General features: G+C 62.9%; 1 protein-coding gene across 3 annotated transcripts in view; it reads left to right on the top strand.

The window, feature by feature from the left end:
* PWWP2B (PWWP domain containing 2B) overlaps positions 1-12,432 on the top strand; it is a 71,006-nt gene that overhangs the window by 26,837 nt on the left and 31,737 nt on the right. The window contains exon 4 of one of the 3 annotated variants that reach the window (XR_002124202.1): positions 110-967. The exons of the other annotated variants lie outside the window; for them this stretch is intronic. The gene's annotated coding sequence lies outside the window, so the exon portion shown is untranslated. Of the gene's footprint in view, positions 1-109; positions 968-12,432 lie in introns of those variants that run through there. 3 annotated transcript variants of the gene reach the window in all.

Genomic DNA, 12,432 nt, shown 5'->3' with positions numbered 1-12,432 from the left:
CCCCATAGGCACCTCTGGGTGGGCATGACACACTCGGGGACCTAGCGTGTGGTGTTTGCTGGGACATGGGTGCACGCCCAGCCCTGACAGGGTGGCTTCGTTCTTGCAGGAAGGGCAGCGCCGCGATGAGTTCTAACGGCAGCAAAACGGATTGTAAGTGTCCTGTCCTTTAACCCAAGGAGGCGCCTGCCAGTCACAGCGTCTCCTTCAAGCAGCCACCACATCCATGCTGAGTCCTGAGGATGCTGTTCTTTCTGGTTCACATGTCGTGCATGTTGCCCTGAAATATTTACTGGGTTAAGTTCAAGCCTCTCACACTAGCTCTAAAGCAGAGTAATCGTTTAGCTTGATGGTTAAACTGACTTTGGCTCTGGAACTTTAAAAGGAAACACAACCGACCAAAGCCATGTCTGTGCAGACAGCATGGTCGGTGTTCCGTGAGAAAATGCCTCTTTCTCCAGGGATCTGTGGTTAGGGGACACGCAAGGGGGGTGGCGCTCGCTGCACCTGCAGGGCCATATCTGGAATATTTGGCAGCCTTTAAGAACGAATGTGGAAACGCAAATACTTCGCTCCTTTCAGAAACAAGCTTCTGGACTTCATGCTCTGAATGTAGTGGCTGAGGTTACATCACGTGTGTGTTCAGAATGCAGAACACGAAGAGAATCTCAGGTCGGCAGAGCTCCGCATGGGGCCTGCAGGGTGTGTCCAGGGCGGGCTGTCTGCCAGTGCCTGCTTGTGTGCGCGCTTGCGTGAGCCGTGTCAGTGCTGAGCTGCACTGTCACCAGAGTGGCTGCTTCCTCGCAGGCCAGCCCGAGGTGTTCACTGGCCTTGGAGCCCAGGTCTGCGGTGGCTCCAGACCTCCCACCCCCGTCACCCATGTGGAGGCTGGAGCCAGGGCCACCGTCCCCTCATCCAGCAGTGCTCCAAGGGACCCCCTTTGGCAGTCTGGGGATATTTTTTTATAATTAATAAACTTTTAAAAAATGAATAGACTTTATTTTGGAGCAGTTTTGAGTTCACAGAAAAACAGCAGGCTATACAGTCGCCGGTTGCTCACATCCCGCTCTGGTGTGGACTATGTTATTACTAATTAGCAGCCAGGGTCTGCTCACGCTCTGTCCTGTATCTTATGGGTTTTGACAAATGCGTGATGACGTGTCTCCACCACGCAAGCGTCACACCAAGAGTTTCACTGCCCTGAACCCTTGTGCATGGGGCTCGTGTTCACATGTGTTCTAAGTACACAGACATGGGATTACACAGGAAACCCGTGATCTTGAAGTAGTTATGAAAATCGCACAAGCAGACGCGTGAGGTGGCGACGCATGCCCCTCCCTGCCCGGACACCCCTGGTTTAGAGGGGAGCTAAGCGTGGACAGTGCAGAGTCTGCGGCAGGCTCACACTTGCTTTCTGTTGGTGACAGAGGCCCGGGGACTGCACGTGGGAGGAAATGCCACAGTCCCCTTAGGGGTCAGCGAGGAGAAAGGTGTCACTGCCTCCTGTCCAGGCTCACAGACCCCCAGAGTAAAGGACCCCTGTGCTCTGGAAAACACACTCAAGGCTAGTGAATCAGAACATACGGCAATGGGCTTCCAAACCCCAGTACATCGGTTGTGAAATCTCCACCAGCACAAGTAGCCAAGTGGGTTTCAGATTGCTCTGTTTGCTCAGCTGGCTCAGAGTGAATTCGATGATCTCACGTTGACAGAAAGCCGGCTCATTAGGAGAAGGTGATTAGGCTTTGCAAGAGGGAGCGGAATTAACGTAATGAACACCCATCCTCACAGCAGGCACAATGGGTGCTGACTGGGGGCATTGCTGCCTGAGAGCTGGGAGGGGCCCCAGAGCACCCAGAGTGCAGGCCTCGGGTGTCCAGCCAGTGTTGGGGTGCTGCCATCATCTTCCTCCTCGTCACCACCATCATCGCCAGCTCAGCATTATTCTGACTCTTCTCTGGCTGCCTGTGTGGACTGGAAGGTGCTATGTAAACGTTGCTGTACTGGGCCTGGCTCAGCCCCCCAGGCCAGGGCCCCTCCCGCTCGACGCCCCCCCCCCGTACCCACACCCACTTTCTGCCCCACTTGTTCTGACACGCTTCCCTGAGCCACAGATGCCTCCCTGCCCTCCCAGCACTCACAGCCCCTCCCCTGGAGGTCTGGGCCGGTCCCTAGGCCTCCCTCCACGTGGGTGCAGGAGTGCGGAGGCTGGGCAGCCTGTGCAGGGCCTGAGGGAGAGCCCGGGTCAGTCAGACTAGGATTTGAATGTCAACCTGCACCCCAGGGCTCAGTCACTGAGTGTCCCCACCTCTTCTGGGATGGATGTCACCCCCTCCACGTGGGGTCTGGCTCTCGGCGAGGGGCCCGTGCTGCAGGGTCTGCTGGAAACTCCCCCAGTGGGAAGGCCAGGGCTCCCCTGCCTCTGTCCCTGCCTTGCACACTGAGCCATTTAGAGCACCCACCTGCCCCTCCCTGATGCCCATGTGCTGTCCCCTACGTCCCACAAAGGGCCCCAAAAGCAGGGCTCATGGGCCGGGCTATGACCAGACCAGGCACTCCCTCAGACTCACTCTGCTCCAGGTCCACGGAGAAGGGACAGGACTGAGCCCTGTCCGGGACACAAGGCTCCTGTCTTGACCCGCCCACAGTGACTGGAGGTGCCCCTCACGGGGGTGGGGGAGTCGGCCCCATGAGCCAGGATGCCTGGCGGGCGGTCCCTGTCCCCTGCTCCCTAGCAAGCAGGACTCCAGCCTCTTCCTGGCCCCTCTCAGGACAGCAGGTGTCACACAAAGGGGTGCCATCGGTGGGCACTGCTGACGTGGGCTGCCAGCTGGCATGGCTGGGAAGGACACGGGCGGGGAGTCCTCGTCGTCCCCCCATTTCAGGGTCTGGGCAGCAGAGCCTTGAGCTCATGGGGACTCTGGTGGAGGTGGTGTGTCCCCAGGTCCCTGGACCCTCCTTGGCCCACCAGGCATATTTTCTGCATCCAGCCCAAGCCCACCTGCAGCCTGAGTCCCAGGCAGGCTCAGGGCCTTGTCCAGCACATGCTGGAGGCCCCCCCACCTCCCCAGACTCTGGAATGTCAGGATGGTGGCAGCGTTTCCTAGGAAACCAGAGCCAGCTGCCAGCAGCCTGCCTGTGGGGTGGGGGCGGGTGGGTGGGGCTGCCTCTGGCGCAGGCAGGGGACACCCAGGAGGGGAGGTGTGTGAGAGTGGGGGGTGTGCAGGTTGCGCGTGTCTGTGAGGGGGTCTCTGTGTGCCTGTGTGCCATGGGTGTGTCTCTTTGTGCCGGGGGTTTCAGGACGGCCAGTCTAGCCTTCCAACACCAATCTTGCAGTGTCAGTTGGCAAGGCTGCTCGCCACTGCCGGTCCACCCCTGGCAGCGGCCCTGGGCCTTCCGGTAAACTCCCGATGGCAAACAGCTCCCTGGGGCCGGCGGGTGAGGCCCGGCTGGCTCTCAGCAGGAAGTGGACGGTGTCCCCGTTCCTGTTCCTGGGGCCGTCCTCAAAGCCCACTGCCTCTCGGCCTCCTGTTGGCCACTGGCCACGAGGAAGGCGTGCGCAGGCCATTGTTGTCCCCTGGGGGGACCACGCCTGCCCCCGGGCTCTGAGGAGGAGCTTGCTGGGCCCTTGTCCTGCAGACAGAGAGACGGGGAGTACTCGGGGTCCCTGCCGGATCGCCGGCTAAGCCATGGAGGGGTGGGGTGCAGTCACAGGTGCCCCTGGGAACACACTGGAGACCCCCCTCGGACTCTCCTTTCCTCCTCTCCATCTGCTTGTAAATTACCGGGCAGCACAAGATCACCCCTCCCTGTGCCAGGAAACCCAGGACCCAGCGAGGAGGAAAAACAAGCGAGCCCTGTCCCCTGGGGGCCGCAGGCCTGCTCAGACCATGGAGCTGCCCCCCTCTGTGGTCTGTGGGTGTACAGGGCTCGCCTGGGGAACCCAGGAGCTTTGGTGGCCCTCACCTGGCCCCTGTTTCTGGTGAGGCCTCAGGCTTAGGTGGGGTCTGGACCCAGCAGGGGTAGGGCCTGGGGATGCCCGGCCCCCCGAGGCACCAAGGACAGGATCATCCGTAGTACATACCAGCTGGGGCACAACTGTCCCCTGTGGCCCTTTGCAGCCCTGGGACTGTCCACAGAGGCTCAGCAACCCCTAATCTGGGCCCCTAACCCCTAACCTCTGGGCCCCGGCAGAGGGCTGGCATCTCCTGTGGGGAGCTTGTTGCCTCTCCTGGGGGGACTGTGCAGCCCAAGGCAGGACACATCTCACGTTGCTGGGAACCTGGGAGGCTCCAAGCACAGCCCCTGAAGCCTACGCCCCCTTCCTCCCTGTGTCTCCCTTCTGCCAGCCCCCCGTGGAGCTCCCGCCCCAGGGACAAGGTGAGCCCGGAGCAGGCTCCGTCTCTCCCTGGCTCAATCTTTTGTAACACTGCACCCCGGACACTGCTTCTTTGTGGGAGTGACGCTGTGAGGGGAAGTGTGGCATGAAGGAGGAACTGCACACTCTGGGGGTGTCGGGGGGCTTCGTGCAGGAGACCATCTCCTCCTCTGAGGAAGGGTGGCAGCTAGTGGGTGAGGCTGACGTGAGGAGGCAGGAGCTTTCCGGGCAGAGTTGGCATGCCTGGTGCTGGGAGAAATGGGGGCTCCCCTTGGTCCTGCACAGAATGGGGTCCCGCACCAGGAAGTATGGGGTGTTGGCTGGTGGACGGCTCAGCAGGGCCATGGAGGAGAGCCAGCCTGGAGCTGCGGAGCCTGGGGGCCCGGGGGGGAGCTGAAGGGAGCTGAGGGGCCTAGGGCTGGGGACCTGGGGGGGGTGAGGGCCTGGAGGGTGGGGGACCCAGGAGCTTGGGGGCCTCGGGGGCCGGGGGCTGTCCCAGGCAGGTTTGCAGTGCAGACAGTGGAAGAATCTTGGGGGCCTCTTTGGGGGAGACCACTGCTGCGAGGGACAAGTCTGAATGGGGTGAGTGCAGACGGCTTGCCCCCAGCTCAGGAGCAGAGCTGCCTCACCGTGCCCCCTTGGGGTGGGCCTGGGTACACGTGGTGTTGAGGGGTGGGCTGAGCAGAAACTCTGGCAGTCCCCACAGCAAGTCTAGCACACAGGGACTTCATGGTCGCTCTGCAACTGGGGCCTCTACTGCCCCCTCCACGCCCAGGCCCTGGGAGCAGCAGGCCCGCAAGGGCTCCCCTTCTCTACGCACATGGACGGGCGCGAAGCAGGAAGGCCAGGTCGGGGGGGTCGCAGGCCTCGGCAGGCCCAGCCCCAGCCAGCAGAGCCCCCCAGGCACAGGGAGGCGCCAGACAAGGCCAGGTGCTCTGAGGGGCCATGGTGCAGACGTGGCCGTCACCCTGTGCCCACCCCGCGGGAGGGAGGGGCTGGCAGGCAGACAGGGACAAGCCTCGCCCTGCCAGGTGGGCTTCCTCTGTGCCCGCCCCTCCCGCAGCACTTGGTCCCATGACCCAGGAGCAGGCCCGTGTGGCCCGGTCTCCCGCCAGGCCCAGTGGGTTCCGGGTACGTATAGGTTTCCTCTTCTCCGACTGGAATATGCCTGCCCTAGAGGCAAATAAAAGGATTAAAACATGCAGAATTTACAGTGAAGATTCTAGATAAGCACATTTTCCACTTAAGCTAACATCGGATATAGATGGCACCCTGAAGCTGGCAGCAATGAGGCAGCCGAGGGCGAGGTGGGGGCCTGGTGGCCACAGCAGTGGGGGCAGGAGGGTGTCCACGTCCTGCAGGGGGGCAGCAGGCTGTGCTGCTGGGCCCGCCCGTCTCACATCTGGGCCGGCACTGCCTGAGCCCCGGTGGAGGGGTGTGGGGGCCTCCAGGATGGGCTCTGGGCTCCCTGGACATGCAGGAGGGTGCACTGTGGGTGGAGGTTTTAGCAGATTCCTAGAGAGGTGGTGGCACATGTTGGTGTGCTGCTGTGACTGGTCCTGGCCAGGAAGGCCGGGCCTTGAAGGGACAGAAGGCCCAGGAGCCCACAGCATGGGGACAGCCGCTCTGCCCCACAGGAGCTGGGGCCCTGGGACTCAGCCTTGGCCAGAGCGGCCACCCCCAGCCCCTCCTGCCCCCATGCCCCGAACCCCCGGGGTCCCCTCTCAGGCTCCTCTGTGCTGCCCTGCTCCCCAGGAAGGGGCCTGGCTGGGGTAGGGGGTGGGGGTGGGCAGTGCCCCACACTGGTTCAAATGCTGCAAAAGCCTCAGGTGCAGAGTCTTCCTGAAACTGAAAGTCCTGGGGACACCCTGACTTGCCTGTGAGATGGCCTCTCAGCTCCCTGCTGACTCACAGGGAGAGACGCGGAGGAAGTGCGGGGAGGAGGAGGGGCCTGTGGCTGCGGGAGGGCCTCCCCGAGACGAGCTGTGGCCGCTCTCAGGGCCCTGGGCGCTGCCCTGTCACACTCACAGGAGTCAGCAGGCCGGCCGACCCTGTGTGAGGGCAGAGGGGGTGGAGCACCAGCTGGGCAGGGGTCAGATGCATGGCGCGGGGTCCCTGGGGAAAGTCACACAGGAGGCCCCACTGCCCAGCCCCCCCGCCTGAGGGGCTGTGGATCAGCTGGTCTGCTGGGTGTGAGGGTGTGTGTGCCTGCACTTAGTGAGTGGTGGAGCCCAGGGTCTCCCGTCTCTCCCTCCCCCGTGCCTCCCTCCTGACCACCTGGCCCAGGGCCTCAGGGTAACTGGCACAAGTTCTGAGGTCCCTGCTCTTACGCAGGCCTCAGAGAGAGACCGTGTTTCCTAGTCCTGACCGGGCCACGCCCAGCCCAGGAAAGCCACCTTCTCGGCTCCTTGGTGGCCCCGCCCACTCCTGGCGCGGCACCCCACACCCCTGGGCGAGGCCTGTGCCTGGCGGCTGGAAAAGCCGGTTCTGTGGGGCCCCGGCCCCTGGCTGGCCTGTGCTAACAGGTGGATGTTAGGGTGCAGGAATGCGGACATGAGAGGCTGCCTCCTGGACAGGCCCGGGGTGCTCTGGGCTCAGAGAGGGGGCAGCCATGAGCCTGGGGGAGGCTGGGGGCCCTTCCTCACCTTGGGCCCTCCTCAGCAACCCTCCAGGGACCACAGGCGACCACGTGCGCTGGGGCCACACGCCTCCTGGCAGGACTGGCACCAACAGACTCCCGGCCCCTGGAGGAAGGCAGGGCAGTGCAGGGCAGGGGGCCTAGGGCCCGGGGTCCCTGGGGAGGCCAGGAGCCAAGGCACTGTCCCCTGTCTCTGACACAAGGCTAATGGCCCACCCCCAGCAGAGCCAGGAAACAAATTGCCTGTCAAATTCCTTAATTAAAATACAACATGAGCGAGGGCTCTCTGCTCAGGCACAGGGAGAGCCTGTACCACCAGCCACGTGGCAAGTGTAACAGGCTGTTCACCTGGCACAGGGACATTCATAGAGCCAAGTTCAAGGTGCTGGGTAATGAGAGCTGTTTAACCTCAAGGAAGGAAGGAGAACCCTCCTGAGAAGCAGAAGGAGACCCCGTCTCCCAGGTTCAGCTCCTCCAGGGGGGCCCCCTGTGCCCGTGGACCCTGCCCGCGCCTGCCCTGCCCCACCTCTGCCCGGGCTGGAGAAGGGACACTGCACATCCCTGGGCCTGAAGCCCTTCTGGGAGCTAACTTATGCCTTTGTCTTGCACTTTCTGTTTTTTAAATTAATTATAAACTTTAATGAAATAAAGTACTCTAAAATCTGCTCATTATAGAAAAGGTGAAAATACAAAACGAAGTTTCCACCTGGGGGCGGATGGAGAAGAGCACAGGGAAGGGGGGGAGGGGCGGACCGCCAAGGAGCCCCGGTGCTTCCGCAGAGCACAAGGGAGCCCACGGACGCGGCAGGTGCGGGTGCGAGCCCGTGGGGGGTGGGGGGCGGCCCAGGGTGGCTGTGAGGACCTGTCTCCACACGGGGTGGGTCAGCGGCTGAAAGGCCCCAAATCCCGTGAAGACCCAGCCGCAGGGTCAAAGGACACAGGTGGGGTCAGCAGGGGGGCAGGCAGCACCTGTGCTGCTGCCACATGTGGACCAGGAAGGCTGCTTCCCCCCACAGATCCCTCTTTAAACAAAGCTGAGCTCAGGTCTATAAATACCTGCAGTCTTTCTAAATACTGTGCTATTTCTGGTGCTGCCCAGGAAGCACTCAGGTCTGAGCCAGCTCACCTGACGCAGGTGAGTGGGTGGCAGGCTGGTCTTTCCCAGGTGCCAGGAGGGTGCTGGAGCTGGGATAGGTGTGCTCAGGAGGTCGGGAGGAGAGGCCCACCTGGAGCTGGGACGCCCCCTGTGGGCCACCCCTCCGCTGGGGAGCTCCTGTGTGGGTGGGCCAGGCAGCAGGCTGCCACTGTCCCTCCCCCCTAAGCCCATCTTGGGGCCTGGCAGTCTGCGGGGCTGGATAGATGCCCAGCCCCTCCCCATGACCTGGCGGGGGTCTGCCAGGAGGGGCCGGGCATGGCCTTCCACAGGCCCCTCCCTGCACCCGGAGGCACCCCACCACCGCCCAGGGGTTCCTTGCCAGTCTAGCCTCCCCCTACGGATCCTAGACAGAGGGGAGGCTCTGAATGTCAGGGGCGGTGTGAGGGGGGCCCTCAGTCCTCTGGGGGGCAAGCGGCCCGCCCCACCAGCAGAGCGGATTCCCAGGCAAGGCCTTTGGTAAAGAGATAGTGGGTGCCAGGGTGGGGTGCCACTGAGATAGCCCCTGTCCCTACGCCACCCTGGACCTGGGATCCGGACCTGCTCCTGCCCCCTCCCCTTCACCTCCTCGGCCCTCCCCAGATCGTGGCTGCAGCGCAGAGCGGGCCACCAGGTCCCAGGACATGACTAGCTGAGCTCTGTACTGGGACCCGTCGGACACTGCGGCTGGACCTGGGCCCATCCTGGGGGAGGGCTGCCCACCCCCACTTCTGAGTCCCTCACCTGGCTGCCAGCCCCTACAAGGTCCAGGAGAGGAGTTCATGGTGCCTCCGGGAGGAACATTCTCCTGGGAGACTGTCCAGAGGGGATGTCAGTGCCCAGTGGAGGGCTGGACACATGCTTCGCTCAGGGCCCAGGGAGGAAGAGAGGGAGGGAGGCGTCTGGGAAGAACAGGGTGCCAGTCTCGCCCTGGGGCGTGCTGGGGTGCTGGGACCCCACGGAGTTGGGGGCATGGTGAGCTGCAGCCATGGGCAGAAAACCATGAGCCCAGTGGGTCAGCATCGGGGAGGATGGCTTGCAGGCCCCCAGCCCTCCGAACAGACACATGCTGTACCTGGGGGATGACCCTCAAAGTGGCCACCAGAGCCCCTGGTCCCTGGAAGCACTTATGAGTTGCCATTGGAGCTCAGGTGAGAGTGCCAGCAGGGCTGCAGCCCGGAGGGAAGGGTCCTGGATGGGCACCTCGCCACTGCAGCCCGCTGAGCGTTCTGCTCCAGGCCCTGCAACCTCTGGGTGGTCCGCACAGCAGGGCGGGGCAGGGGCGCCCTCTGCTGACTGAGATGCAGAAGACAGAGGCTGCCAAGCTGGCCGCCCTGCAGGCCCCACACTGCCCCCAGGCACCCACCCTGCCCCCAGGCACCCACACTGCCCCCAGCCCACACCTTTCACACTCCCCTGCAGGCTCTGTACTAGCTCCCTGGTCTCAGCAGGCACAGCCTCCAGGGCAGAGACCTGAGCCCTCCACCCCCCACTTGGGGATTTGACTCAGGCCTTGTCCAGCCTCTGCTCTGGGAGCCGGACCCTACCCAAGATCATCAGTTTTTTAACGCCTCTAGCACTGGGAAGCACAGCTGCCCAGAGTTCAAGCATCACCCACTTGTGATGTGGCCCACCTGGGCTTAGGAGCCAGGAAAGAAGGGGTAGCTGGAAGGCCAGGCTCCATTGGCCACTTCCAAGCACCCCAGGCCAAGTAATGACAGACTGCTCTGTGCCCCAGTTTCCCCTTCTGAACCCAGGGATCTTACTACTACCTCCTGGGGTGTGCGAAGCTCCTGTAAACAGCACAGCCTTGTACACATCTCAAAGGCCACGTGGGTACCTGCTCACTCACTGTGCCCCTTTGGGGACAACTAAGTGAGACCAGGCCACAAGCCCCACAGAGGGACTTCCAAGGGCAGTGCCTCTGATGGGCGGTTGGACAGATCTGCACTCCTGTGCCCCCTGAGTACACCTTTGAGGGGTCGCCGCAGTACAGCAGTGCCACCTGTCGATGTTTTTTGGCATCACGTGTGGCTGGCACAGAGCCAGGGGTAGGGTCCTGGGGGAGGGGCAACGGGCCCAGGCAGGGCTTACACAACAGGTGGAGAGGCTCCCAGAGACAGAGACATAATTACTTCTTCTTAAAGTAAAGGTTTTTAAGACCTGAATGGCATTCATTCACCTGCGCAAACATTTGCTAAATCAAGACCAGGGAGGATGTGCCCGGCCAGCTGACTTCTGGGTGGCTGCCAGGGACTGAAACTTTTTGTGGGCCTGAGCAGCCAGAGTTGGCATTGGAGGCCCTCCAGGTGAAGAAGGCCAGGCAGGGACAAGGGTGGGCACCCTGGGACAAATGCTGGACACTCCACCCTGGGGCCGGAGCAGAGACCGGGGGCTGGGGCAGGACGCAGGTGGCTGAGCCCCCGCTGCTTTTAAAACCTTGTCTTTCCATCAGTTTGCCCTGGTGACATCTCCAGTCCCCCCACCCTGGCCTGTGGCCCTGTGGCCCCCTGACAATGGCCACAGCTGGCCTCCAGGGTCTGGGAGGGGGGTTCTGTGCCAAACACTTGCTCCCCAGCACACCGTCAGCCATGTCGCTGGACAGAGCGAGCCTGGGTCCCACATCGGGAAGGACTGGGGCTTCGAGGGGAGGCAAGGTGGGATTTGTGAACCCCGAGGCTTGGTTGGAGGTGGGGAAGGACTGGACCCCTCGGACCAGGACTGGTGGAGAGAACAGGGAGAGGGCCTTGAGGGGAGATTCGTAGAAGCCAAGGGCGCCAACCATGGTGTCTTTCACTGCAGGGTTGACGGATCCTTGGGAAGTCCCTGTCGCCAAGGCTCCCGGAGACACAAAGTCCTGCTAATGAAGACAGTGGGGCTGTGAGGGCGAGTGGATGGCGAGGGCTGCTGGGAAGCCAGGGTCTCGGCTGATGGCACAGGGTCTGAGTTCCGGCCAGTCACTGGCCAGGCTGCACCCCCAGAGAGTCTGGGGAGGGTCTTTAGAACTTGGGGTGGGGTTAGGGGTTGGGGGCACGCCTGCTGAGGGCTCCTAGTCTCTCCTTTCCTGCCGAGACCTTACCCCTCGTGGAAGGGTGTCCCTCTGGCTCGTCTGAGGGGCACACACTGAAATGGGGTGGCCTCGGACGAGGCTCATCACTGGCTTTCATGGGAAGTCCCGGTGGCAGGGCCCAAAGACCCCAGACTACGCTCACCCTGGCGGCCACATCAGCCCCAAGCCACCTCAAGGCGGCACAGTTGGAGTGCTGGCCATCAGCCCGGCTTCCAAACACTGTGGGCCTCTCCTGCCTGTCAGCAGCTGCAGGGTCTGGGCCACAGCAAGGACGAGGATGGGCACCCCCCCCCAGGGTGTCCCCGGGCCCACAGCCTCTCTGACTGCTCTTCAGACACCAGTGTCCTGTGACCCCAGGGCTGGGGAGGGACACGGGACAGCGCGGAGGGAGCCGAGATGCAGTGAGGACTCAGTGCCTGGGTCCCCAGGGAGGGGCGAGGTTCAGCCTTGCTGTCCCTGTGAGGTGACAACTCATTTCCAGAGCAAGCACAGCACTCTCAAGGCAATGGTGATGGTCCAAGAGCTGTGGGAACGCACGGACACTCCACACGAACAGCCACGTCTGCTCAGACACGGGCCTGCGCTGGGAAGCCACCCAGGGCCCGGAGCCTTCCAGCCCTCCAGGCCGGGCTCCTCAGGCCTTCCGGGCTGGCTTCCCTGGGGGGCAGTGGGTGGCAGAGCCCACGCTGAGCCCAGTGCCTTCTGCGAGTGGCCCCAGTGGGTCGGTGCTGGCCTGGCGCTCAGGGCCCTCATTCTCTGCTCCGCCCACGGCCTGGGGCCCACGCAGGCCCTCTTCACCGTGGCCAGGCTGGTGAGCTCAGCCTCCCCCACGGCGCCCTGGCCTCTGAGACCTGCTGAGGTGGCCTGTCCCTTGGGGCCTGTCAAGGGACAGCCCAGCCTCTCTGGTTCTCAGTGCGGATAGGTGGGCCGAGCCCTCTCCCCACATTGGTGTTAGAGGGTTACAGTGGAAAGCAGCATAGGTCCCTCCCTGTAACCGAAGGGGAAACTGAGGCACAGCAGCTCATCCAAGGTGACACCTGAGCTCTCCAGCTGGCACCAAGTTCCCAGCCAGTCTCCCTTTGGGGCACACTAACCTGCTGAGGTCAGAGCCACCCCAACCCCAGTATAACCCGCACCCCGACAAGTCTCCCCAAAGCCGGAAGCGGAGTGGGCCAGGGGTGCCCGCGGCCGGGAGGAGCCGCCCCTTGCCCGGC

This window comes from Hipposideros armiger, unplaced genomic scaffold (genome assembly GCF_001890085.2).
Source record: "Hipposideros armiger isolate ML-2016 unplaced genomic scaffold, ASM189008v1 scaffold_85, whole genome shotgun sequence".
NCBI classification, from domain to species: Eukaryota; Metazoa; Chordata; class Mammalia; order Chiroptera; family Hipposideridae; genus Hipposideros; species Hipposideros armiger.
Note: the sequence above shows the minus strand (reverse complement) of the source record. Positions and strands in the feature narration are given on the sequence as shown.